Below are 27,527 nucleotides of genomic sequence, written 5' to 3' on the forward strand. Positions count from 1 at the left end.
GAATAAGACGAGAAGACGGATGAAGAGTAATTTGATTTATTATACACACAAGCAAAAAGAAAGCAGTCACGTTTATTTACAGACGAGATTAGATACACAGTGCAACGCTAGCTTACCTACAGTCTTAATTAACCCAGGGACAGAACAAACAAAAGACAGACTCACACGGGGAATGATGACAGGAATTGGCTGGAAGGAGAGGATGGCTTGGAGTTGTATTGTGCAGCACGATCGGCGCGTTTAGCAGCCGCCGTTCCTTCGCGGCCCTGCTCAAAACCACCGTCCAGGCCCCAAGCGGCTGTTGAGTGTTGTTGCTGCTGTGGCCGCCGCTGCTGCTGCTGTGGACGTCGCGTGCTTTTCCAGGATTACAACAGGCTTTGTGCTTTCTGGGATGTCCTCTCCTTGGATGTTCTCCATGTTCTCTTGGTCCAATCACTCCCCACCACCGACAACTCAACGCAACCAACGCAACCACTGACCACCACAACGCAACCACTGACGGCCAAAACCACACAACTCAGCTCTGCTTCTTGGACCCTCTCTCTTCTCAACGGCTTGGGCTCCCTTTTGTCTGCCGGTAAAAGCTCATCTCTTTTGGACACGCCCTGCCTTGGGTTATATAGGCCCCGCCCCTCAACCTTTGCGAACCTCCCCGATCGCTCTTCCTCCGCCCTCTCTAGCCAAACCCCTGGCTCATGGTTGGTCGAGTGGGGCTGGCTCACTCCTCCCCTCTATGACGAGGTGGAGACACGCCTTTCTTCTCCGACCCTGCCTCGTGGTCAATGGCGGTTATTGGAGGGGAGGTAATTGCCAATCGACGAAAAGGGGGAATGGAGGTTTTGGGAATGGGAATGAAGGGAATCTATCTCTTTCACTGGTGCAATGGAGTATTTCAATTAATGGGACACAGCCTTACCCTAAAACACAGAATAAGATATAACTATTGAACAGGGGTATTCTATGATTGGCTGAGGTGTGGATGCTTTATGGACTAATTATGGGATGCCCTTTGACCTTTACACAGCTCCGGAGGCAGGAGGCGCAGAATAACCAATAATAATAATTCACACAATAAAAAAAATATACAGTCCTCATATCCGCAACACTGCACCCTCATCCTCTTAGGCACATCCCAGGCCTACAACTTTTATTTAGTGTGACACATAGGTGTAGTTCCCTCTACTTTTAACCTGACCCTGAGTGCGACAGTTTTAAAACATAAATAAATGTGTCCCGCTGCTCCATTGCACCCTGCCTAACAGACTTACACCCACAGTTAACCGAATTGAGGAATGGTCTTCAAACTATACACTGACGGTGGGGAGCATTATTTACAATGACGCTATTTTTATTTACAAAACTAACCCAGGACCTGTAATTGTTCTTTCTGGGGGGGGAGACAGTCTGCTCTGCATCGACGCACCATTAAAGCACCCAAAAACGCACCAATACACACCCAAGCACCAATCGGTGCAGTCATCACTGTTCAAGAATAAAAAATAAATCAACAACCCCTAACCCTGCAGGTGATCTCTTGCTCTTCGGCTCCCTCTGCTGGTTATTATTATTGTCTTCCAGTTGTTGTCTTTCTTTCATTTTCTTACTGGCGGCCTATTTGCAATAAAGCTTGCCCAAACGTGTCCATTTTATTTATTTTATTTATGGCCCACAGGGCCGACTACGTGTGGTTCACCTGTGGGGCATCGGTGCCCTGTGGCCAAGGTCCGCCAGCAAGATTTCGGGCCCTCATGGCTGGTTCCAGCAGAGGGGCCATGCCCCAACCCATGGGGTCCATAAGTGGTGCTCGGCCACAGACATGTGATCCATAATGTGGTGCATCGATGCAGACAGCTGGTTCTGAGAGTTCCGGGCGCACAATGGCCGACTCACGCACGCTCCCCTCGGCACCCCATGGCGCACAGGTCATGTGGGAGACAAAAGGGGGACAAGAGAAATGAGCGAGGGGTAAGGTCACAAGGGTACACGTCAATAAGGCAATGCAAGGCGAAATGCGCACGGAGAGCGAAATGAGAAAGCTCGTCCCTACCGTATGTCACCCCCCTGTCACCTACACTACCCTTGCCCTTACCCATATGTACAAAAATCTACACATTACCAATCCGTCGCTACCGTCACGTCTTCCCCTTATTTCCCTTACACCAAATTCGTCTTCACTCCCCCACTATCCAAAATTTGCCATCACCCAATTCGTCATCAATCCTCATAAGGAGGGAGAGATGGAATTACGCACAATGTCACACCCACGTCATGATGCGTCTCACAATCCAAAACATTTGCATCAAAAATAATTAAACATGGCATGGTGTGGAGTACCTGTCACCTCAGGTGAGTGGATGCAGATGGTGCGAGGAGATCCTTCTTCCTAACTATCCTCTAAATGACTTTAACACACTTTACACTACCCGGGGTCTTTCCCTGCCAATCCATTGGCCACTTACACTATGGGTTCTAACAACCAATTCCCATTGACCAAACTGTGGTGCTTTTCAATTTGGGGTCTCACTCCCCCGATTCATCTCCCGGTGCCCTTGCACAATTTCTGGGCTGTGACGTGTAGCTCTCCCAGCAGGTCTACCCACCTGCACACCTCCACCACTGTAGTTGCCACCCGAGCTTACCTGCTCCTTACCTAACCTATCTAATTTGGGAAGGCCCCTCCTGGCTCTGTCACCCCACTCGGTGCCCTCTGGCACTGGGCTACCCGGGTCCGTCCTCCGGATCCTCGGGCCCCATCCACAACAACTACTACTGGCTCCCAGAGCCCACCTGCGGCCTCACCTGGCCGACATCCTCACAGTGGTGGAGTGCCAAAACCAACTACACACACTAACAGGCTACACGCCCAGCCATTTCCACAACACTAATGCACCCATCCAAATACCATTCTTTCACCTCGCACCACAGATGCCAATATCCAACCACAATTTACCTATACCCTCTACCTAACACGTACACTACCCGCCCCGGGTATTCGTGATGGGGGTCCACTCTTCCCCCATTCACACCTTCGCACCATCCACTCCAGTCCACAATTTCCACCATACTCACTCCACGACCATCCATTCCAATCTTCCAGATATTCCACACTACCATTTATTCCACATAGCCACATACACCTGTTGTTGCACACCTGTGCAATCACCTGGTGCCACCTGCACCCTCCTCCTCTTCCTGGACCATTTGGTCAACACAACACGCAATCACCACTACTCCCTCATACACTGCTCCCCACACCTGTTCAGTTGCACACCTGTGCAATCACACCTGTTCAATCCTCAAACACACGGCATCATCTCATCTAACTACTCCCCTCTGAAACTTGCGCTTCCCAGTCACCCCTTTAAACTATTGCGCTCCCACGTCATTATCATCCACACTAAACTACCTGCGTCCCCACTACAGGTATCCTTGTCACTAACTAACCTTAACGTTACCTAATGTCATCTTCTAGGGCCCTACACACAATATCCTAACCCACCCGGGCTAGTTTCCACTGCCATACACCCCATAATCTAGTGCTCCTTTGCCCCCCTCGTTGTGAGGGATGGTGGATTTGCCATCCCACCACATCGGGGAGGTCCTACTATCAATTTCGCTCGTCCAAATCCAACAAATCAAAAATTTGTCATTTACTGCTAATCACCGTACCAATCATCAAATTTTGCCTTTTTCTAATTTTGGGTCCAAAACACTATCCTCATCACCCGTCTACTTATTAGATCCTCTCGGTGCGCCAATTCCCTTCTAAAGCTCGGCTTCGTACAGCCGAGCAATGAATGCGGGTTGTTTTGTGCCAGCGGCTGGATACGTCCCGCATTCGGGGCAGGGACGGGGGCTTACCCGGGCCGAGATCCCACGCACCACCTCGGCGCGGAGCCATCCAATTGCCCAATCTCGACCTGCCGGAACGTCTCAATAAAAAGTGGTCGCCATGACGACCCTTCCTATCGGGCTGCCCGCTCCGCCTAGTGGAGCACGGACGCGGCCGTTCCAAGCGAGGCCCAGCGTGGATCGCGTACGGCGGTCCTTTCGAACCTGCCGTGGCTCGGATCCCCGCTGGTTCCCGCGGCACGCGAAGCCCGGCACGCACCGAGGGCCCGATTCGGCTATAAGTCGCTCTAACCGCTAACCCGGTTACCGTCGATGCCTCACCTGCATGCTTACACGCATACGCTACCCCTTTCTTGCTCATACCTCCAGCTGTTCCCATGCTCCTCGTACCTCTCCTTACACACCTCGGTACACTCACTCCGCTCACAGACTTGGTCACACACCTGACCACCGAACACCTTGGCACACATTCGTCGCTCGCACACCTCACCAACACACCTCTTCGCGCCCCCTCCTCGGTCACCTCCTCTGTGACAATCACAGGTGTGCTCTCACTCGCACACCCAACCACGTGCCTCACGACCAACTCAAGTGTGCATTCCCACACACGCTCTACCATTCCAGGTGTGCATCCTTCCATTCCAGGTGTACATCCTCGCTCACCTGTCACAACCAACTCACGCTCCGTGTCACTCTCACTACTCTCACCTCCACTCTCGGTCGCGCACTCACCCTTACTCTCGACAGCGCACTCTTTCCTCATGCACCTGTCCGTTACACACCTTTCTCGCGCACACTCTTGCGCACACTCTCCCGTTACTTCCTCCGTAACACTTACCACACCGCGCTTCCATGTACCCCCTCGCACACGCGCTACGACCGACTCACTCTCGACAGCACACTCACTGGTCGGCGCGTACTTTTTCCTCACACACCCCATGGTCGGACATTCTCGCACACCTCTTTTTTCGCACACCTGACCTGTCACACACTTCACCAACGGCCTCTCACGAACACCCGGATTCAAACCAATCCCCAAGCCGACTGAAGCTTTCCTCACATCATATACATTGCCGAATATTTCGCCACTCACCTTGGCACCTCGTCTCTGCACCTCTTTCGCCACCTGCAAACTCTTTATTTGGTTAGTGAGCATCACATTATGAGTTGAGCACCGACCTTGTACCAATTCCATTACCTCCTCCTTTATTTCTCTCTTAGTTTCTGTCCGTCTCTTCTTAATTTCACTCACCTCTTCTTCCACTTCCTCTAATTTTTGCTTCACCTCTTTTATTTCCCGGTGCGTCTCCTCAAGTTCGTCCTCTAAGGCTACCGTGACCGTCTCTATGTGCATCCTCACCTGCCGGTCCTTTGTCTCCATTACTTCTGTCACCTCATCCAACCTCATTGTCAGTCCCTCACGTACCATCTGACATTGCCTCTGTGTCGCTATCAAGTCATTTTTAATTTCTTTTTGTGTCGCCTTTAACCCTCCGAGTACTGCAGTGTTCCTTTGAACCTGCTCCACTAACTCCGTCTGTCCCTCTGTCAGCTGTTCCACCTCCTCCGTCAGATCTTCTATTCCCCCTTGTAACTTTGCCGCCCCATTTCTCACCTCTTTCTCCATACGCTTCTCACCTCGCTTTACCTCCTCGCGTAGCCCCGAGACCTCCTCACTTACACCTCGTCGTATCCCCTCTTTCATCTCCTCCCTCTCTATTGTAGATGCCACCCTCATCTGTTCCCATTCATCCCTCTGAGCATCCAGTTTACTTTCTAACCCGATTTGCACCTCCTCTATCTGGTTCCCCATTCGTTTGATTTCCCTGGCAGATTGTTCCCCTATTTCCCGCAATTTGTCCTCCATCCTATTTTCTAACCCCATTAACCCATTTTTCACCTCTTTTATCCCATTGTCTAACCCCTCAAATTTAGCTTCTAGCCGTTCCCCCATTTCTCCCATTTTGCCCCCCATTTCTCCCATGTTGCCCCCCATTCGCTCACTATCAGCCCTCATTTGCTCACTATCAGCCCTCATTTGCTCACTCTGAGCATCCATCCGATTCCCCATTACCCCCATTTGGCCCTCCAATCGCTCCCCCTGAGCATCCATTTTTGCCATCATTTGAATCATAAAGACTCGCATGTACTCTGGCATCTCTGGCTCGGCTGCCGCGACCACGGGCGCAGCGCAATTTGGTACTGCTACGGTCACGGGCGCGGCAAAATTTGGTGCCGCTACACCCACGTGCGCGAGGACGCCATCTTGTGCGTCTGATACTCCCTCAACCGCCTCCTCATTGCTCCCCTCCATTTGATCCTGGGTTACTCCTAACCCCTCCTCTAGCTCACCCACCGGCATCCGATCGCCTTGACCAGCCATGGCGCGATTTCCAAAATTCGGGTTTTTGTAAAACAAAAGCAAATTTCGGCCACTTTGTAATTTTGAGCGCGTTAAACGCTTCAGGTCCGAATCCGACACTTCTGACACCAATTGTTACTGTCGCGGTTAAGATGTTATTTTTGACCGAGCGGTTGGTATGACCGCGACCTAACAGTTCCCCCGATTCTTCCCCAACTCACCCGATTCACCCCCAACTTTGGCTGGATCGCGCCGCAGCTGCCCAATCTGGAAAACTCTAAAACGACCGAATGCAAAGAGGAAAAGGAATAAGACGAGAAGACGGACAGAAGAGTAATTGGATTTATTATACACACAAGCAAAAAGAAAGCAGTCACGTTTATTTACAGACGAGATTAGATACACAGTGCAACGCTAGCTTACCTACAGTCTTAATTAACCCAGGTACAGAACAAACAAAAGACAGACTCACACGGGGAATGATGACAGGAATTGGCTGGAAGGAGAGGATGGCTTGGAGCTGTATTGTGCAGCACGATCGGCGCGTTTAGCAGCCGCCGTTCCTTCGCGGCCCTGCTCAAAACCGCCGTCCAGGCCCCAAGCGGCTGTTGAGTGTTGTTGCTGCTGTGGCCGCCACTGCTGCTGCTGCTGTGGACGTCGCGTGCTTTTCCAGGATTACAACAGGCTTTGTGCTTTCTGGGCTGTCCTCTCCTTGGATGTTCTCTATGTTCTCTTGGTCCAATCACTCCCCACCACCGACAACTCAACGCAACCAACGCAACCACTGACCACCACAACGCAACCACTGACGGCCAAAACCACACAACTCAGCTTTGCTTCTTGGACCCTCTCTCTTCTCAACGGCTTGGGCTCCCTTTTGTCTGCCGGTAAAAGCTCATCTCTTTTGGACACGCCCTGCCTTGGGTTATATAGGCCCCGCCCCTCAACCTTTGCGAACCTCCCCGATCGCTCTTCCTCCGCCCTCTCTAGCCAAACCCCTGGCTCATGGTTGGTCGAGTGGGGCTGGCTCACTCCTCCCCTCTATGACGAGGTGGAGACACGCCTTTCTTCTCCGACCCTGCCTCGTGGTCAATGGCGGTTATTGGAGGGGAGGTAATTGCCAATCGACGAAAAGGGGGAATGGAGGTTTTGGGAATGGGAATGAAGGGAATCTATCTCTTTCACTGGTGCAATGGAGTATTTCAATTAATGGGAGACACAGCCTTACCCTAAAACACAGAATAAGATATAACTATTGAACAGGGGTATTCTATGATTGGCTGTGGTGTGGATGCTTTATGGACTAATTATGGGATGCCCTTTGACCTTTACACAGCTCCGGAGGCAGGAGGCGCAGAATAACAAATAATAATAATTCACACAATAAAAAAAATATACAGTCCTCATATCCACAACAATATATTATATATTATTATATTTTATAATATTATATATTATTATTATAAAAGATTATTATATATTATATATTATTATATATATTATTGTTACGGTTTTCCGCCGCCCTTCTTACCCTTACCAAAGGGGGATTAAGCCCCTTGTTCTTTCTGGGCCTGGCGTAACCGAGACTTGGAACGCCTCTTCCGGGCAAACGCAAGGTAGGGTTTCGGGACCAAGTCTCACTCGTACCTAAATACCTGCGCCGCCACGGAAGTGGGGAACCAAGCCTCGCACGAGCCATGTGCAATTTGAGTACACCGAGCGGATTGCATACCACGTGGTCCGTGCAGTCACCGTTAATATTGGACCCCGATTAGAGCGGTTCTATTCGTACCACGCTTAGTCAATGATGGAAAACACAAGATGGTCGAATAAAAGGAATAACACAGTTTAATTATTATTTACACTTATGTACAAGCCGTAAAAAGCAGACACAGAGCAGAACTTAATCAATCTTATAATAACCAAGACACGGGCCCGATCGCACTCACACAGGGAAATTGCAGGCAGAATGGTGTCCACGCGCTGCCTTGGTCGTCCAGGAACGGCGGCCCGGCGTGCACTCCACGGTCCCAGCACGTCCCGCGAAGATGGCAAACAGGCAGTGGAAAAGGGTCCTCACAGCGCGTCCCCCGAACAAAAGGCAGCAGATGAGGCAGGAAAGAAATGTACGCGTCTCTCAGCGCAGCTGGGCGGTTCCACAGCGCGTTTAGCAACCAGCGCGCTATCACTCGCAGCCACTCCCTTTTAGCCCTGATTGGCGGCTTGCGCTTATCGTCAGCTTCTTTGCCGTCCTCATTCGGTCCCGAACCGACCTGCTAGGCCTGCGTCGTGTTAATTCGCGCCAAAAAGCCAAAGGCAGCACAAAGAGGCGTAAGAGGCATAAGGCAATGGAAGCGGCATAAGGCAATGGAAGTATGAAAAGGACCAAACTCTCATTATTCTACTCAACGCAAAACTAACACAGGAAAAGGACTATTCTCACACATACTATGAAATAAACTAGGGCATTGCCCGTACTATATCTATATCTAAAATTATATCCCCCCCCCTCTATTTACATGAAATGGTTTGGTCCAAAGCGAACGGCTTGCGAGTACGGTGACAATCCCCCCCCCTCTATTTACATGCAATGGTTTGGTCCAAAGCGAACGGCTTCCGGAGTTTGGTAAAGAAATCGCCATCGCGTGCACAAACGCGCAGGAAAGCGAATGAATCGCAAATTCGGTTTTATTAGTTTTAAAACATAGTTTAACGCCAACATAGTTTGCAAACGTGAAATAAATGAATACGCTCTCAAATGTGCCATCCGAGGCAGAGTGTGTCCTCCACGTTCGGCACACGCGATCGTTCGCTGCTCTCTGATTGGTTGAATCGTTTTTTGGACATAGCTCGGTAAGTAATTGTCCGATTAATATGAAACCTTGAAAAGGCACATCCTCGGGTCCCCAGCAATATACCTGGCAAGTTAAAAGTATATCGGACCCGTGGTTGTCGAGAAACAGCGGTCACAGACAAACAAACGTACAGACGTACAGAGATTACTGGAATTATAGATAGACTAGGGCATGCCCGTACTATATATATATCTAAAATTATATCCCCCCCCCTCTATTTACATGAAATGGTTTGGTCCAAAGCGAACGGCTTGCGAGTGGTGACAATCCCCCCCCTCTATTTACATGAAATGGTTTGGTCCAAAGCGAACGGCTTCCGGAGTTTGGTAAAGAAATCGCCATCGCGTGCACAAACGCGCAGGAAAGCGAATGAATCACAAATTCGTTTTTATTAGTTTTAAAACATAGTTTAACGCCAACATAGTTTGCAAACGTGAAATAAATGAATACGCTCTCAAATGTGCCATCCGAGGCAGAGTGTGTCCGCCACGTTCGGCACAACGTGAAATAAATGAATACGCTCTCAAATGTGCCATCCGAGGCAGAGTGTGTCCGCCACGTTCGGCACACGCGATCGTTCGCTGCTCTCTGATTGGTTGAATCGTTTTTTGGACATAGCTCGGTAAGTAATTGTCCGATTAATATGAAACCTTGAAAAGGCACATCCTCGGGTCCCCAGCAATATACCTGGCAAGTTAAAAGTATATCGGACCCGTGGTTGTCGAGAAACAGCGGTCACAGACAAACGTACAGACAGATATTACTGGAATTATAGATAGATAGATGAACTATCGCAAGGCTACGTGTTGTTTGTGTGACTAACTATGAGGGGGAAATTTAACCTTTATTGTACAAAACTCAAAACCGCACCATTATTATCTTATATAATGTATTATATAATAAATATTAATAAACATTAATATAATATAATAAATATATATAAAAATATAATAAATAATATAATATAATATAAAATTAATAATAATATATAAATATATATATATATATATATATATAAATAAATATAAATATAAATAATATAATATAAATATAAATATAATATAAATATAAATATAATAAATATAATAAATATATATATAAATATAATAAATAATATAATATAATATAATATAAAATTAATAATAATATATAAATAAATATATATACATAAATAAATATAAATATAAATAATATAAATATAAATATAAATATAATAATAACTATAATATAAATATAAATATAATCAATATAATATATATATATATATATATATATATATATATATATATATATATAAAACACAGTTTGTGTGTGTGTGTGTGTGTGTGTGTGTGTGTGTGTGTGTGTGTGTGTAATGTTACCGATAGACTCCTAAACGGAGAGGCTCACGTACTTGATATTTGGCACAGACATGGCCATTGAGCCTTGTAAGAACATGGCCGACCTAAAAATTGATTTCATAATATTTTTTAACAATAATTTTTACCTCAGCCCATTTCAGCGAGGAATATTATGCATGGAATCTGACCGGTGTGCGCCGCCGGGCTTGGGCACAATGTGCAGCGGTGAGGCCCATGCACTGTTGGAGCGCCGTACAATGCCCAGCCGCTCCAGCGTGGCGAACACCGCTTTCACCACGGCGAGCTTCGTGGGGTCGAGGCGGCTCGCCCGGGCATAGACCGGTGGTCCGACGGTGGGGATATGGTGCTCCACCCCGTGTTTGACGGCCACCACTGAAAAGGTGGGCCGTGTGAGTGCCGGGAAACTGGCGAGGAGGCGGATAAACTTGTCCGCTGCCGGAAGCGTACAGACTAACTTCGCCGGGACGGAACCGCTCAGCAAGGCGCTTGGTAAGCCGCTTGGTGAGCCGCTCAGCGAGCTGCTCAGCGAACAAGCGAGCGACGCTGAAGGTTTCGGCCTGGAAGAGACATCGACGCTTAACGTCCACCAACAGCCCATTCGCACAAAGGAAGTCCGCACCGAGCAGGGCCATTGGCACGCTGGCGGTGACGAACGACCATTTGAAGCGCTGCCCTCCGAAACGCAGCGAGAGGCAACGCTTCCCGAATGTGCGGATGGGTGTTCCGTTGGCAGCGAGCAAGGCGGGGCCCCGGCCCGTGGCTTGCTTGTCGGACGCGGAGGCAGGGAGGATGCTTACCTGGGCTCCCGTGTCGCACAGAAAACGACGACCAGACGAGGTGTCTGTGATGAACAGGAAGCTGCCGGAATGGTCGACGTTCATGGCCGCAAGTGAGCGCCGGCCCGGTCGTTTCCCGACCTGTCGAAAGAACACGGCGGGCGGCACGCTCTAGCCTTGCGGCCGAACCTGGCATGATAGTAGCACCAGGCTTGCGGTGGTGGCTGCAGTGTCGGCCGTGCCGGCGGTGGTGGTGGTGGCGGCGGCAGTAGTAGGTGGGGCGTAGCAGCGGCCACGAGGGAATCAGGGGGCGCTGTAGCCTCAGCACCAGGATCCACTACGGCAGCACCGTACACCGACCGCGCGTCGCAGGCCGCGAAAAATTTGTTCGCCTCTCCGGCCAGGGCGCGGGGTTCCGTCAAGTTCGAACCGGCCAGCGCGAGCCGCACCTGCGCAGGTAGCTGGCGGAGGAAAAGCGTGCGGAAAAGGAAATCCGAGCGCTGGTCTCCAAAAAGGGACAACATAAAATCCATCCGAATGGACGGTCGTGTGTCGCCGAGGGCGGGAAGGTCCAGGGGGCGGTCGGCGCGTTCGGCCTCCGTGAGCCCGAACGTGGCGAGGAGAAGATGTTTGAGCACTGCGTACTTGTGGGCGCCCGGCGGGCGCCGAAGGATGGACACGACGAGGGCGGCAGTGCTGCGGCCCGAGGGCGGCGACCACGTGGTAGTACATGGTGTCGTCCGCCGTGATGCCCCGGAGTTAGAATTGAGCTTCGACCTGCACAAACCAAACGTCGGCTTGCGCTTCCCAGAACTCCGGGAGTTTGACGGCGACAGCGTTGGTAGCCATGGCGCGTTCAGGGGTCAGCTACGGCTGAACCAGTCGGGGTCACCAGTGTGGTGCTGTGCACACACGATTCGTTTGCCAAGAAGGTAGGCCACAACGCGTTGTACAAATTAAAATGCTTTATTAACAGCTCGCACGTAAGCACTGGGCGGGCTCGACTATCGAGCCTGCATATATGTCCCGAGGCCACGCCTTGCCCCCGGGCGTGGCCGGTCGGCCGAAAGGCGGGGCATGTCCTCAGTTCCACCCTGCGCCTCGTGACGCCTTCGCTCCGGGCGTGGCCCGAGCTGTGCTTCCACGCCCGGACGCTCGCGCCACCCACTGGTGCGCGGAATTATTGCCCACTGACAATGTGTCCGCCACAATATATCATATATATATATTATTGTAAGTAATAAATAATATATAAATAATATAATGTATATAATAATATATAATAATATAATAATATAAAAATAATATAATATATAATAATATATATATAATATAATATATATGATATAATAATATAACATAATAATATAATGATAATATATAATATAATAATAATAAATAATAATAATAATAATATATATAAATATAAATAATAATAGTAATAATATATATAAATATAAATAATAATAGTAATAATAATATAAATAATAATATAATAATATAATAAATATAATAATAATAATAAAATAATAATAAATAATATAATAATATAATATTATATATATATATATATATATATATATATATATATATATATATATATATATATATATATATATATATATTGTTGCGGATATGGGATTTGGCCTCCATCCATATCCGCTTGTAAATATTCCCCTAATTCCCCAATACTCCCCAACTATCCCCAATCCCCCATTCCCTAGTCCCATTGTCTGTAAACAACACTCTGTAGAACCGACCTTCCCCTTTTTCCCCCATTAAATGTCGTGCCCAGGTTCACCGCATCTCACGTAGACAACTATAGGACATCTTGCTAGTTATTCTTAGTCTATGTCAGTTAAGGACTCGTTTCCATTAATTCTGACTCTTCGTTGCACCAGAATGTGATTGTATGGCACCAGTAGTGAGTTTAGGACCTCCCAATACCTCCCCACAACCTCATCTCCGCATCCTCCCATCATCTCATGGAACTACAACAACAACTACAACAACAACTACAACAACAGCAGGCGGCGGCGCGGCCGCGGTGCGGGGAGTGGGCGTCCTCACTCCGGCTTGGTTAGCCGCCATTGCCCATGTGCTCCGACGGGGTTACCACGAAGGGGCTGACTGTCAGCTCCTCATCAAGGGCGGAGCCCGGTAACCCCCCTGCACCCAATAAGAAGCGGCGGGCCGATTCCATCTGGGGCGGAGCTAACGAGCCGAGGGCGTGTCACTCCCCGCTGGATATACGCAGCCACTTACCGGAGGTGACGTCAGATGCGCCCCCAGCTTGGAGAGAGAAGTCGCCACCTCCGAGCGCTGAGAGACCTCCCTGCATCTTTTGGACCGCGCTTTATCCTGTCCCTGAGCCAAGGTGCACCTTGTGCTATCCATCGACTACCTGCCCTTCCTTGCCATCAATCCCTGTGTGAGTCAGTCTTGTCCCGTTTATCTGTGGTCTGTCGGGGCTAATATAAGACCGTGTTTAAGTGCCCACCTTCCTATGCTGTACCTCTTGTCCGTGTAATCTAAACGTTCTGCATACAAATATTATAACCTCCTCCGGAGGTCTTGAGAACTGTACCCCTGGTGTCGTGTCATTTAATCCCAGCCGTTGTGTCCTTTCCTTAATTGATTTAGCATAGCGCGATTTGGCCAACGTTCGAGTGGAATCGGGTAAACTGTGCAGACACGGTCATACCAAACCGCTCGGTAAACTAACATCCAAAACCGCGTCTGTAACAATATATATATATATATATATATATATATTATATATATATAATCGTTAGATTAAATAAGACGCGGACGTAGCTTCAGGACGTCGATCTTTAATTGTCGACAAGCTTTCGACCAACAAAGGTCTTCGCTGAGTCTACAAAAACAGCAGGCATATATATCAGTCAAGTATGTATGGTGATATATGTGTGAGATGTGTGATGTGTGTAGAAAATGCATACAGAAGGAAGAGCCACGCCAAAGTTCACTCACCAGCCCCAAGTTCAACGGAAGTGACCGTTTGCGTTACAGTTAGGGTGCACGTGCATATACAAATATAGAGATATACATACATAAACACACAAGCATATATTCATATCCCATTTATATTCATATTATATATTTATATATTTATATAAATGACATTTAAAGGTAGAATGAATGAATGAATGAATGATGAATGAATGCATGAATGAATGAATGGGTTACGGTTAACAATTTGATTGGGTTGATGTTGGAACATGCTTTAGTCATCAAAATTTATGCCATGAGGGACTTTTGTCCGAAGTTTGTGTATCCAAAAGGACTCACGTTTCAGAATCGTGGTGTGTGATCGATTTGTGATTGATTCAATGGCAGAGATCTGAATGTCATTTATAGAGTGATCCGGTTGATTAAAGTGTATCGTCTTTTTGTCGAATTTTGTATTTTGTAGACTCAGAAGAACACCTTTGTTGGTCGAAAGCTTGTCGACAATTAAAGATCGAGGTCCTGAAGCTACGTCCGCGTCTTATTTAATCTAACGATTATTTATTTAATACAAATGAGACGCGCTGCTCATACTTTGGAGTTTCTACTATTTCTTACAGTTATATATATATATATATATATATATATATATATATATATATATATATATATATATATATATATATATATATATATATTGTTACGGACGCAGTTGGGATGTTATTTTTGGCCGAGCGGTTGGTATGACCGCAACCGAACAGTTATTCCCCGACTAGACCCAGATTCCACCCAGACGTTGACCAAATCGCGCTATGCTAAATCAATGATGGAAAGGACACAACGACTGGGATAGATGAAACGACGCAAGGGTACAGTTCTCAAGACCTCCGGAGGAGGGTATAATTACAGTGGTGGAGAAAAGGGGGTAGATTACACGGTAGTGAGGTAAAGACACAGAAGAGATAGGCACTTAATTACAGTCTTATCTTATCCCAGACAGACCACAGACAAACGGAACAAGGCTGACTTACACAGGGATTGATGGCAGGAAGGGACAGGTAGTCGATATCACAAGGTGCACCTTGGCTCGGGGACAGGATAAAGCACGGTCCAGTCCAGAGATGCGGGGAGGCCTCACAGCGCTCGGAGGGTACGTCTTGCTTGCTCCAAGCTCAGCGCACATCTGACGTCACCTCCCTCTTCCTGCGCATGCTCAGCGGGGAGTGACACGCCCTCGGCTGGTTGGCTCCGCCCCAGATGGAACCGGTCCGCCGCTACCATTGGGTGCGGGGGTTACCGGGCTCCGCCCTTGACGAGGAGCTGACAGGGAGCCCCTATTTGGTAACCCCGTCGAGCACATGTTCGATGGCGGCTCGTTGGGAAGGCCTCGTGCCCTCCCAACACCCCCTACCAACCAAGCCGGAGTGAGGATGCGCACTCCCTGTGCACGCCGCCGCCGTTGCTGTTGTTGTTGTTGTTGTTGCTGAACCGTGAGGAAGAGCTGCGGGGAGGTATTGGGAGGTCCTAAACTTCCTAACGGTGCCATACAATCACATTCTGGTGCAACGAAGGGTCAGAATTAATGGAAACGAGTCCTTAACTGACATAGACTAAGAATAACTAGCAAGATGTCCTATAGTTGTCTTACATGAGATGCGGTGAACCTGGGCACGACATTTAATGGGGGAAATAGGGGGAGGTCGGGTCTACAGAGTGTTGTTTACAGAAAATGGGACTAGGGAATGGGGGATTGGGGATAGTTGGGAAGTATTGAGGAAATAGGGGAATATTTACAAGCGGATATGGATGGATGCAAATCCCATATCCGCAACATTGCACCCTTCTCTACCTCGGGGCGTCCCGACCTGATAAATTTTTACCTACTTTAGTGTGGCACTCAGATGTAGTTCCCTCTACTATTAACTCAACCCTGAGTGCGACAGTTTTACAGATGTTCACAAATGATTAAATATGTCCCCATGTGACGTTGCACCCTCCTCCTAACAGAAACACACCCACAGGATAACCGAATCGCGGAAAGCATCCTCAAACTAAACATACAGCCGGTAGGGAGCATTATTTATACAACACTGATATTTACACTACGATCCAGGACCTGTTCTTTGAGGAACACATGCAGATGTTATGCATAGGGAGAGCACGCATGCCAGCATCGATACACCAACCCACGAGTGCCCTGTGGCCCTACGGTCTTTAATAATGTGCAGAGCACCCCGTCCAAGCACCAAAAGCACCACCCCATACGCACAATCAGCACCATCCGGTGCACCAATAAAGTGTTCAATAACAATGCACAATCAAGTGTCCATGGTCACCGGTGGTGTCGCAGCCGGCCGATGTTCTGCCGCTGGTCTTGCCTTCATGGAGTGCATTTGGCCTTCTGGCTTCTTTAGAAATAAAGAAAGGCGCCAACCGCGTCCATTTCTAAATTGTGGCCGTCAGGGGGGCCAACTAAAAGTGGTTCACCTGTATGGCATAGGTGCCACGTTGACCCAGAGGTCCATCCACGGGTGGTGCTTGACCGCAAAAGAACTGCGGTCCATTGTGGGCGGCCACAAAAATTGCGGTCCATATGGTGTATCGATCCAGGCAGCAAGCAGCGGAAGTACAGGCCCACAACTGCGGAGCCAGCACCTCTCTCTCCTCTCTCTCTGCCCCAAAGCCAGATCCTCGGAGGTGGGAGACAAAAGAAGACAAGTGAGTAAAGTGGTAAGGGCGCAAAAGTGCACGCAATTCAAGGTAATGCACACTGGGGGCACATGGGAACCAGGTGAGACAGGTACGTTCCTACCGTACGCCCCCCCCCCCACCAGGTAACCTACATTGCCCCTCCCTTACCCATTACTGTATCCACAAACACAACACTACCCATAAACATCTACTTTACACATCAACAAACGTCCCTACTGTCTTCCCCGTTCCTCCCATAAACCAAATTCGTCTTCTCTCCCTCCTAACCAATCAAATTTGCCATTTCCAACTCTCATCAAAATCTGCCATCTCCAACTCAACATCAAAATTTGCCATCACCAATTCATCATCAGTCCCTCCTAAGGAGGGAGAGATGGAATCACCCCAATGTCTCATCCACGTTGTGATGCGTCTCACAAATCCAAACAGCAATTCTCATTTCCTGCAACACAAAACAAAGAAAACACAGGTGTGGAGTCATCATCATCACCTCAGGTAAGTGGCTGCGTATGGTGCGACAGGTTCATCAATCCTAACTATTTCCTAAATGATTTTAACAACTTTACATTACCCGGGGTCTTTCCCTGCCAATCCATTGGCCAACTTACACTATGGGTTCTAAAAACCAATTCCCATTGACCAAACTGTGGTGCTTCTCAATTTGGGGTCTCACTCCCCCGATTCAACACTCGGTGCCCCCGCACAATTTCGGTGGCTGGGTCGTGTGACGCTCCCAGCTGGTCCGCCCACCTGCACACCTCCACCACTGTTGTTGCCTACCGAGCTCACCTGCTCATCACCCTAACCTAACTAACTGGGGAAGGCCCTCTCGTACTCTCACCCCCTCAGTGCCCTCTCTGGCACGGGCTGCCCGATCCACACCCGGGATCCTCAGGCACCCACTGACACTAACGGCTCCCAGAGCCCACCTGCGGCCTCACCTGGCCGACATCGAACAGTGGCGGAGTGCCCAACCATTCACACTCATACTAACAGGCCACACGACCAGCCAATTTCACCACACCAATGCACCCATCCACAATACCATTCTGCAACCGCACCACAAATGCCAATATCCAACCACAATTTACCTATACCTTCTAACTATTCTTTAAACTACCCTCCCCGGGTACTCGTGAAAAGGGGTCCACTCTTCCCCCATCCACACCTTCGCACCATGCACACCACTCCGTACCACTTACTCCAACTCTCTCCACACCACTCATTCTCTGCTCCATATATTCCACACACCTGTACTTGCACACCTGTGCTCTCATACTTGGTGCCGCCTGCACCCTTCTCTCCCCCAAGCGCATTCGCGCTGATCCACAACACTCACTACTCATACACTGCTCCACACACCTGTCCAGTTCTCACACAGCATCATCTCATCTAACTACTCCCCTCTGAAACTTGCGCTTCCCAGTCGTCCCTTTAAACTATTGCGCTCCCTCGTCATTATCATGCACTCTAATCTACCTGCGTCCCCTCTACAGGTATCCTTGTCACTAACTAACCTTAACGTTACCTAATGTCATCTTCGCTAGATCCCTACACACAATATCCTAACCCACCCGGGCTAGTTTTCACTGCCATACACCCCATAAGCTAGTGCTCATTTGCCCCCTTCATGGGAAGGGTGGCAGGGATGCCACCCTTACCCACCGGGCCCATCGCTCATCAATCCCCCAGTCCTCTGGCACTAATAAGCCCCCCTTATTCAGAGGTACTGGGTCCCGCCTCGGCATCTAAAGCCGAGGCAATCCACGGGGGCGCCTGCTCGCCGGTGTAAGGCCTTCTAGTTTCCCGGGGTCTGGCGGGGGGGGGGTGTCTGGGGTCGGCTAACCCGCTCCCCCCTGGGCGGAGTTAAGGACCTCGACCGCCGGGGATCATCCCGGCGCGTGGCTCGACAGTGCCGCGCCAGGTGACCAAGACGGTTGCAAGTATAGCACCTCACCTGATAAGGTGCTTGTCTCCGGAATTCCAAATTTCCCCCCCTGAAGGTCCGAATTGGATTACCCGCTCGTGGTCCACCGCGGGCCACTTCCGGGGCCGCCTGCCATGGTCCAGGTCCCGCCAGGCGCTGGTCCACCAGCCTCTGGACCATGCCCGCCAGGTCAGGACTCATGTCGGGGGCGGGCCCCCAAGGGGGTCCTCCCTCCATCGGGGGTCCCACCTGGTGGACCGCCACTGCATGACGCACGCTCCCCCGGGCCAGGGGCCTCGCTGCTTCCCAACGGGCTGCAGCGTCAGCCGCCTGGCTCAGAGTCTGCGGGCGCCACATGGCGAGCTGTTGCCGGAGCTCAATATCCGGGAGGGCCTGGATAAAATGGTCCAGCGCCAGGCTTTCCCGGGAATCCGCTGCCATGTTAGCATGTGCGATCCCCACTGCGCGGCGAATGTCGTGGGCAAGTTCCCCGATGGCTTCCTGGGGCTTGCGTTTTCGCAGCACGAGCTGAGCTTTAACAAGCTCGCTCTGCTGTTCAATGCCGAATCGATTAATTAGGGTGTCGCGGAGGGCTGGCAGGGTGAGAGCACCCGGTGGTAATGCCGTCAGCACCTCCGCCGCCGCGTCGCGCAATGCGGCCACCAGGTGTACTCCACCTTCGTCCTCACCCCAACCGTTGCCCTTACACACACAGTCAAACTGCGCCAGGTACGCGCGTAGATCACTCTTGCCGTCATACGGCGCGAGTGGGACCTTGTGGGACCACCTCGTATGCGAGTCGTTGCCCGCCTGCCGGACCCCGTGCGTCGCCCCTTGCGGGGTCAGCGCGGGGCCGAACCGGCCGGGCCCCCACAGTACATTACCCCCAAGGGGCTCCCGTGCCTCCCCTGTCCCTCTAAAAACTACCCCTGTTGGTGTCGATGCATGGGTCACACTTCCGCAACCCGCTACCCATTCCATACCACCACAACCTTGCTCACTCACACCTCGCACCTCTCCCATCACCGGACCCTCTCGCTCGCACCCTCGTTCCATACCCTCCGGACCAGCCATACACCTCACTCTTGGCCTCTCACGAACATCCGGGTCCATCTCGACCCCCAAGCTTATTAAATCACCTGGCGCATCATACGCACGACCATATTGGTCACCACTTACACCGGGTCCTCTTTCTCTTCGCTTCTCCTCCATCACCTGCGAATCCCTCATCCGGTTAATGAGCACATCATCACGATCCGAACACAGACTTTGGACCAATTCTTTTACTTCCTCCTTTATCTCTTTCTTATCCTCTCTCCGTTGCTTCTTAATTTCGCTCACCCCTTCTTCCACTTCTTCTAATTTCTGCTTCACCTCCTTCATCTCCTCGTGCGCCCCCTTAAGTTCTTCCTCTAACTCCACCTTATTTTTTTTCTATGTGCTCCCGCACCTCCCGCTCTTTAACCTCCATCACCTCTACCACCTTGTTCATTTTCCTCGTCAGGTCCTCATGTACCGTCTGACACTCTTTTTTAATGACCCCTACGTCCTTTTTCATCTCCTTCTGTGTCGATTTTAAACCCTCTATTACCGCTGTGTTCTTCTTTACCTGGTCCCCCAACTCCTTTTGTCCCACTGTCAGTTGTTCTACTCCCAGCGTCAACTCCTCTATACCACCTTGCAATTTTACAGGCCCCTTTAATAATAATAATAATAATGCATTTATTTTATATAGCGCTTTTCAGGAAGCCCAAAGACGCTTTGACAGAGTGCAAAACATAATGCATAGCAAAACATAAAGACAATTGCAAAAAAAAAGAAGAATCAATAGGGAAATATTCAAAGCACAAAGGAGGGAGAAGGAGAGGAGATAGTCAGGGGTTAGATGCTGTGGGTTAAATGTTGAATGCAGTGTTGAACAGGTGGGTCTTGAGTGATGTTTTGAATGTGGTGAGTGAGGAGGAGTCTCTGATGGTGTGAGGTAGCGAGTTCCAGAGGGTGGGAGCAGCGATGGAGAAGGCCTTGTCCCCCCAGGATCTAAATTTGGTCCGGATGGGGGGGGGGGGGGTCAGGAGGTTGGTACCAGCAGAGCGGAGGTTGCGGGTGGGAGTGTGTCTGGAGAGGAGGTCAGCCAGGTAGGATGGGGCCAGGTTATGGAGGGCTTTGTAGGTCAAGAGGAGGATTTTGTACTTTCTCCTTTCTCACCTCCTTCTCCATGCGCTCCTTACAGTGCCTCACCTCCTCGCGCACTCCTCCGACCTCCTCAATCACACCTCTTCTGATCTCCTCTCCCATCACTTGCATCTCCTGCGCAGATGCCACCCTCATCTGCTCCATTTCCTCCCTGTGAGCATCCAATTTAGTTTCTACCCCCATTCTGACCCCCTCTATCTGCTGCCCCATTTTTTAAACTTCCCTTTCCGCTTGGTCCCTCATGTCCCTCAATTTGCCTTCCATACTGTTTTCTAACCCCTCTAACCCCTTTTTCATCCCTTCCATTTGATTCTCTTGAGTGGCCATTCTGTTTTCTACCCCCATTAACCCATGTTTCACCCCTTCTATTTGATTCTCTTGAGCGGCCATTCTGTTTTCTACCCCCATTAACCCATGTTTCACCCCTTCTATTTGATTCTCTTGAGCGGCCATTCTGTTTTCTACCCCCATTAACCCATGTTTCACCCCTTCTATCCCATTGTCTAACCCCTCACCGGTACCCTTCGCTTCGTCCCTCATTACCCCCAATTGCTCACTCTGAGCCCTCGCTTCGTCCCTCATTACCCCCATTTGGCCCTCCAATCGCTCACCCAATCGCTCAATTTGGCTCCCCATACTAATCTGTACAGCTGCTTGTAGCTGCGCAATGAGGGCCTGCATGTCAATCGGCTGCATGTTAAAGCTCGTTGATACAGCGGGCTCGGCTACCGCGCGCTCGTGCGAGGCGCCTTTTTGCGCGCCTGAAACCTCGTGCGCGAGGACGCCATTTTGCGAACCTGCCGCCCTCACTGCTTCGCTCTCCTCATGTCCCTCAATTTGGTCCTGGATCGACCCTGCCTCACTCTCCTCTACCGGAACCCAGCCGTCTTGATCTCCCATAGCGCGACTTTCAAAATTCGGGTTTTTTGTAAAACAAAATCAAATTTCGGTGTCTTTATAATTTTGACCAAATTTTTTTCCTAGATGTTTAAAAAAAAAATTTGGTTCGGGCCTCGAATCTCACTCCTCGACACCAATTGTTACGGTAATAACACAATTGGTGTCCAAAATTTGGGCTAAATAAATTTAGTCCCAGGTCCGAATCCGACACTCCTGACACCAATTGTTACGGACGCGGTTTCGATGTTATTTTTGGCCGAGCGGTTGGTATGACCGCGACCGAACAGTTATTCCCCGACTAGACCCCGATTTCACCCAGACGTTGACCAAATCGCGCTATGCTAAATCAATGATGGAAAGGACACAACGACTGGGATAGATGAAACGACGCAAGGGTACAGTTCTCAAGACCTCCGGAGGAGGGTATAATTACAGTGGTGGAGAAAAGGGGGTAGATTACACGGTAGTGAGGTAAAGACACAGAAGAGATAGGCACTTAATTACAGTCTTATCTTATCCCAGACAGACCACAGACAAACGGAACAAGGCTGACTTACACAGGGATTGATGGCAGGAAGGGACAGGTAGTCGATAGCACAAGGTGCACCTTGGCTCGGGGACAGGATAAAGCACGGTCCAGTCCAGAGATGCGGGGAGGCCTCACAGCGCTCGGAGGGTACGTCTTGCTTGCTCCAAGCTCAGCGCGCATCTGACGTCACCTCCCTCTTCCTGCGCATGCTCAGCGGGGAGTGACACGCCCTCGGCTGGTTGGCTCCACCCCAGATGGGACCGGTCCGCCGCTTCCATTAGGTGCGGGGGTTACCGGGCTCTGCCCTTGATGAGGAGCTGACAGGGAGCCCCTATTTGGTAACCCCGTCGAGCACATGTTCGATGGCGGCTCGTTGGGAAGGCCTTGTGCCCTCCCAACACCCCCTACCAACCAAGCCGGAGTGAGGACGCGCACTCCCTGTGCACGCCGCCGCCGTTGTTGTTGTTGCTGAACCGTGAGGAAGAGCTGCGGGAAGGTATTGGGAGGTCCTAAACTTCCTAACGGTGCCATACAATCACATTCTGGTGCAACGAAGGGTCAGAATTAATGGAAACGAGTCCTTAACTGACATAGACTAAGAATAACTAGCAAGATGTCCTATAGTTGTCTTACATGAGATGCGGTGAACCTGGGCACGACATTTAATGGGGGAAATAGGGGGAGGTCGGGTCTACAGAGTGTTGTTTACAGAAAATGGGAGTAGGGAATGGGGGATTGCGGATAGTTGGGAAGTATTGAGGAAATAGGGGAATATTTACAAGCGGATATGGATGGATGCAAATCCCATATCCGCAACAATATTATATTTATATATATATATATATATATATATGTGAAGAATCAGCTCTTCGTTTGCAAAAGAAGTCCACAATAGCCTGGAATGGCGCAGCTTTATTAAAAACCAACTTATACAGATCCGGAGGAGGCCAAGACATCTATAGCAAGAGCCAGTCTCATGCCACGTCAAGCCTTCCTGAAAACGCATTGATTCTCATTCACTTATATACGAATACGATTATCAGAAAATCTCCGAGAGAACAAAGCGACTGGCGAGAGTCCCTCCCACCGTTATCATTCGGGGGAGTCAGCCCTTCCTTATCATTCGGACCAAATGTTTCTCTGGGCTCCGAGAAAACAGAAATGTAACTCACAAAGAGGAGAGTGTATGCTTAGCCAAACAAACCCATATATTTTATGGGTTTGTGTACATGAGTAATTCAAAGCATGTTTATACAGAGTCATGCGTTGCTGTGATTAAAACAAAATATATATGGTTAACGATAGGTTCATGTCATTCTACTAGCATTACGCAAAAACACGCGCATGTGGGCGTGGTTTTACGACCAGCCTCGAAAAAAGCACACGTATACAATTGTCCAGCATGACCTCATTTTAAGCCTTTCCTCATCCAAAACTAAAACGAAGCAAAAACCCTTTATTAACTTTATGAAATTAGCATTTTTAAACATCATATAAATCATAACACATTAGCAACCAACGTCTATAACTGAACTTTAGGCAATAACAAATCTACTACTTGACATTCCTTCCTCTTGTCTCGTCGAGACAAAGTATCTTAAGAGACAACGTGCCACATTGGGCTTTATTGAAAAATAATTGTGTAATGCGGGTATTGAAAAAATAATTGTGTAATGCGGGTATCTCCCAAGGGCATATCGTGCGCCCAAAGCGCCTCGCCCGTGCATTTGGCGAACGTGTCGTGTGGTGCGTGCTCGGAGCCTGAGGGCTCAGAACATGAAAGTCCATTAACGTTTCGGATCCACAACGAAGGCGTCTGGTCCAGATGAGGTTCTGCTCCGCCAGAGGGCCCGTCACCTCCCCTGCGGAACTTGCTCCCCCCACCCTTTGCAGACTCAGTCCTTGCAGATCTTCGAAGTTAATCAACGATCATGCCCATGAGGTCCCTCACGTGCTGCTGTTCTGGGGAATACATAATATTGTCAGTATCTTGTGTCTCAATTTCCTGGTCAGGGTACAGAGCGTAAAAATCCGATTCACTTGAAGCATTTGAACTTAATACATATGAAGCAAAGAGAGGAACTTCCTTTTATGTCAAAGTCTCCCTTGGGCGCCTGGTCGGCTTGCGGGTCTAGGATATCCACGTCGGGTCCCTCGACCGCCAGACCCAGCGTCGCAATCAGATCCATAGTTGGGTTTAAAGGGGGCGTGCAGCTGTCAGCTTGTAATACATAAGCAGCGTTAGCCAGTACACGCAAGGGGTTTATAGCACAAGTATCACAGTCATCACATACACCGTTACAGGCAGCAGCCAGTTCCCACATGGGATCCACACAAGTATCACAGTTGCCACAAAATTCAATGCAATTTTCTGGAGCGCCGGTCGCAACTGCCTTGTTGAAGGACCCGTTCAGGTCGACGGCCTCTGTGGTCAGAGCCATAGTTGTTGTCGGCGGCTTCTTCACTTTCCATCCTGTAAAATACTTTCTCATACAGAGGAGGACTAGAGATTTCATTAGTGCCCCCCAAATTACTACCCCGATTATCACAGCCAGTGCGGTCAATAACCACTTCACTATGGTGCCCGTCCATCCCTGGAACCAGTCAGTGAGCCAGCTAAATGTATAAGAATTTTCGCGCGTGATCCGATCGATCCAATAGTATGTCATGGGCCGTAGCGGTGTCGTTTGCCACCTTTTCTAGGGCCAAAGCCAATTTGTCTATCCGGAAACTATCCATGACTGTGCCCGCTCCTGGGAAGAAGAAACCAAACACCTTTTCCCATAGACTCCCGTGTAGTTTAGTGGTTCCATCTTCGTTCATGACTGACCTCTTATAACGCCTGTCCAAGGACTTTGGGTCTAGCTCATCCAGTATCTCAACGTCAGGAAGAACTGAACCCAGATAACATGTGCCCCCCCAATTATTTGGTAAATAGGGGTAAGCCTTGTCGCCGCATATAAACATTGTCCCATGGGGTGGGACCAGGTGGGTGGATAAGCACTGGAGTCCCTTTACCACCCCATTAATCCTACTAACCCCCCTAGAGAATGTTATAGCCGTTATGTTGTGGTTGTGTTTATCTTGCAGTACTATTCGTAATGTAATCCCCGAGCTCCCTTGTCCCAGCTTCCCGGGGAGAGTGTAGGCGCATTCTGATTCTCCCATACGCAAGTGGCCGGAACCCTGGAGGCAGACCCTCCCTTTCTGTGGTTTGACCCAGACGGGGGCAGGCCTCTCGGCCACATGGGCAATCATTGACGGGCGATAATTAAATTGTCGATTGCAACTCTTGCCGTTGTCAACCCCTTCTCTTTCCAGCGTGGTGACTAAACATGGGGAATCGATAGGTTGTGAGCAGAGGTCATTGAGGGACAGAGGTAGCACTATCATGTGTATTCCTGTGGTGCCTGCTTGGGGAAAGTGCATGCACGACCAGCAGTGTGTCCTATTTTGAATTGTTGCCACCTCCCTGGCCACTTTCCAATATGTGTTTTCCCCCCTTTTTGGGGCCTTATCCTGGGGTTGCGGCGTGAGTATGTATTCGTTGCATCGTATGTAGTTCTTTTCGCCACCGGCCGCGCCAGGGGTCCAGACGCTGCACCGGACCTGCATAGTCATGCCTTTCTCTAGGCGCGTGCGTGTTTGTAGCTTAAAATCAGGGGTTCCCCATTGGTATCCTGGTTGGGCCAAGGTCTTAATGCTAGCTTGCCCGTCTTCCCGGAACTCTCGTTGCTTTTGTAGTACCATGCCAACGCGTCCAGGCCCTGCCGACAGTGCTAGCCAATTTATGTTCACCCAATTTGTGTGCAGGGCTTTCTGTTCGAAACATGGTAGTGATACTCTTTGTCCCCATGTTACGGTGAGGTGTCGGGTTTCGTTTTCGCATCTATTGGAATCGGAGTTTCCCCTAGCTGCTGTCGCTATCAATAGTATTGTACCTATGATTAGGCCCATCCTTACTGTGGTTGCTGTGGTGTAGTGTCTGGTGCTTGTATGGCCAACTTACAGTGCGTGGCGTGGATCCACGAGGTCTTGCCCTCGCGAAAGACTGCCGTTGGTGTAGTCAGCAACACCTGGACTGGTCCCTTCCACCTTGGTTCCAAGGCGTTCTTGCAGGTGAAGTGCTCCACGAACACCTGGTCTTTTTCCTCTGGTGGAACACCTGGTCCACAAGTCTCCTGGGAGCGCCTGGTCTACAGGTCTCCAATTCATAGATTCAATTCATTCAATTCATAGTTTCATAGAACACCTTTTCTCCAATTTCCTAATCCACTTTTTTTCAAGTGGATCCAATTTTATCCAATATTCAATTTTTAAATTTAATCCCATTTAATCCAGTCCAATTCAAATTAAATTCAATCCTTCTCTCAGCATCCCATTACCTGTTTCCAACATCAATAAAAATAAAATTATAAAATTAATAAAAAAATCAATCATCTCAACTCTCAAATCGAATCAAAAAATAAAAATAAACGAAAATTACTTCAGCGAGAGTTTCAACTAGAATTAACACAAACAAACCACCATTAACCTCCATTAACACAAACAAACCACCATTAACCTCCATTAACACAAACAAACCACCATTAACCTCCATTAACCTCCCCCTATTATTTATTTATTTTCACGAATAAACAAATAATAGAAATAACCTGGTCTACTTCCAATTTCAATTCTGGTCAGTTCTGGTGTCTGGTCACACACAATGTTTTCCTCACCCACTGTGATTCGCTCAAAATAGATTCTCACTGTTATGTCTGAAATTCGTCTCATGAAAACCCATTCAAGAGTCCGGTGTAACAGATAGCCAAACACATAGACACGCTGAAGACCCCAGGGTACCCATCAAACTAGCTTGTCCGTCGATCCACAACACAGCGAAACATGTAAGTTTACTAAAATAATCACTTACTCATAACTAATACTCATACCACTAATTACTCATAATAACTCATAATTACTTATGTAATTACTCATACCAATACTTACTCAAAATAATGTAATATCCCAATCTTCACCCTTTATGCAAATCGAAGCACCCCGGACAACCCACAACCAATATCAACCACTGTAGCCGCCTTCCCCTC

This window comes from Myxine glutinosa, chromosome 14 (assembly GCF_964187855.1).
Source record: "Myxine glutinosa chromosome 14, kmMyxGlut1.1, whole genome shotgun sequence".
Lineage (NCBI taxonomy): Eukaryota > Metazoa > Chordata > Myxini > Myxiniformes > Myxinidae > Myxine > Myxine glutinosa.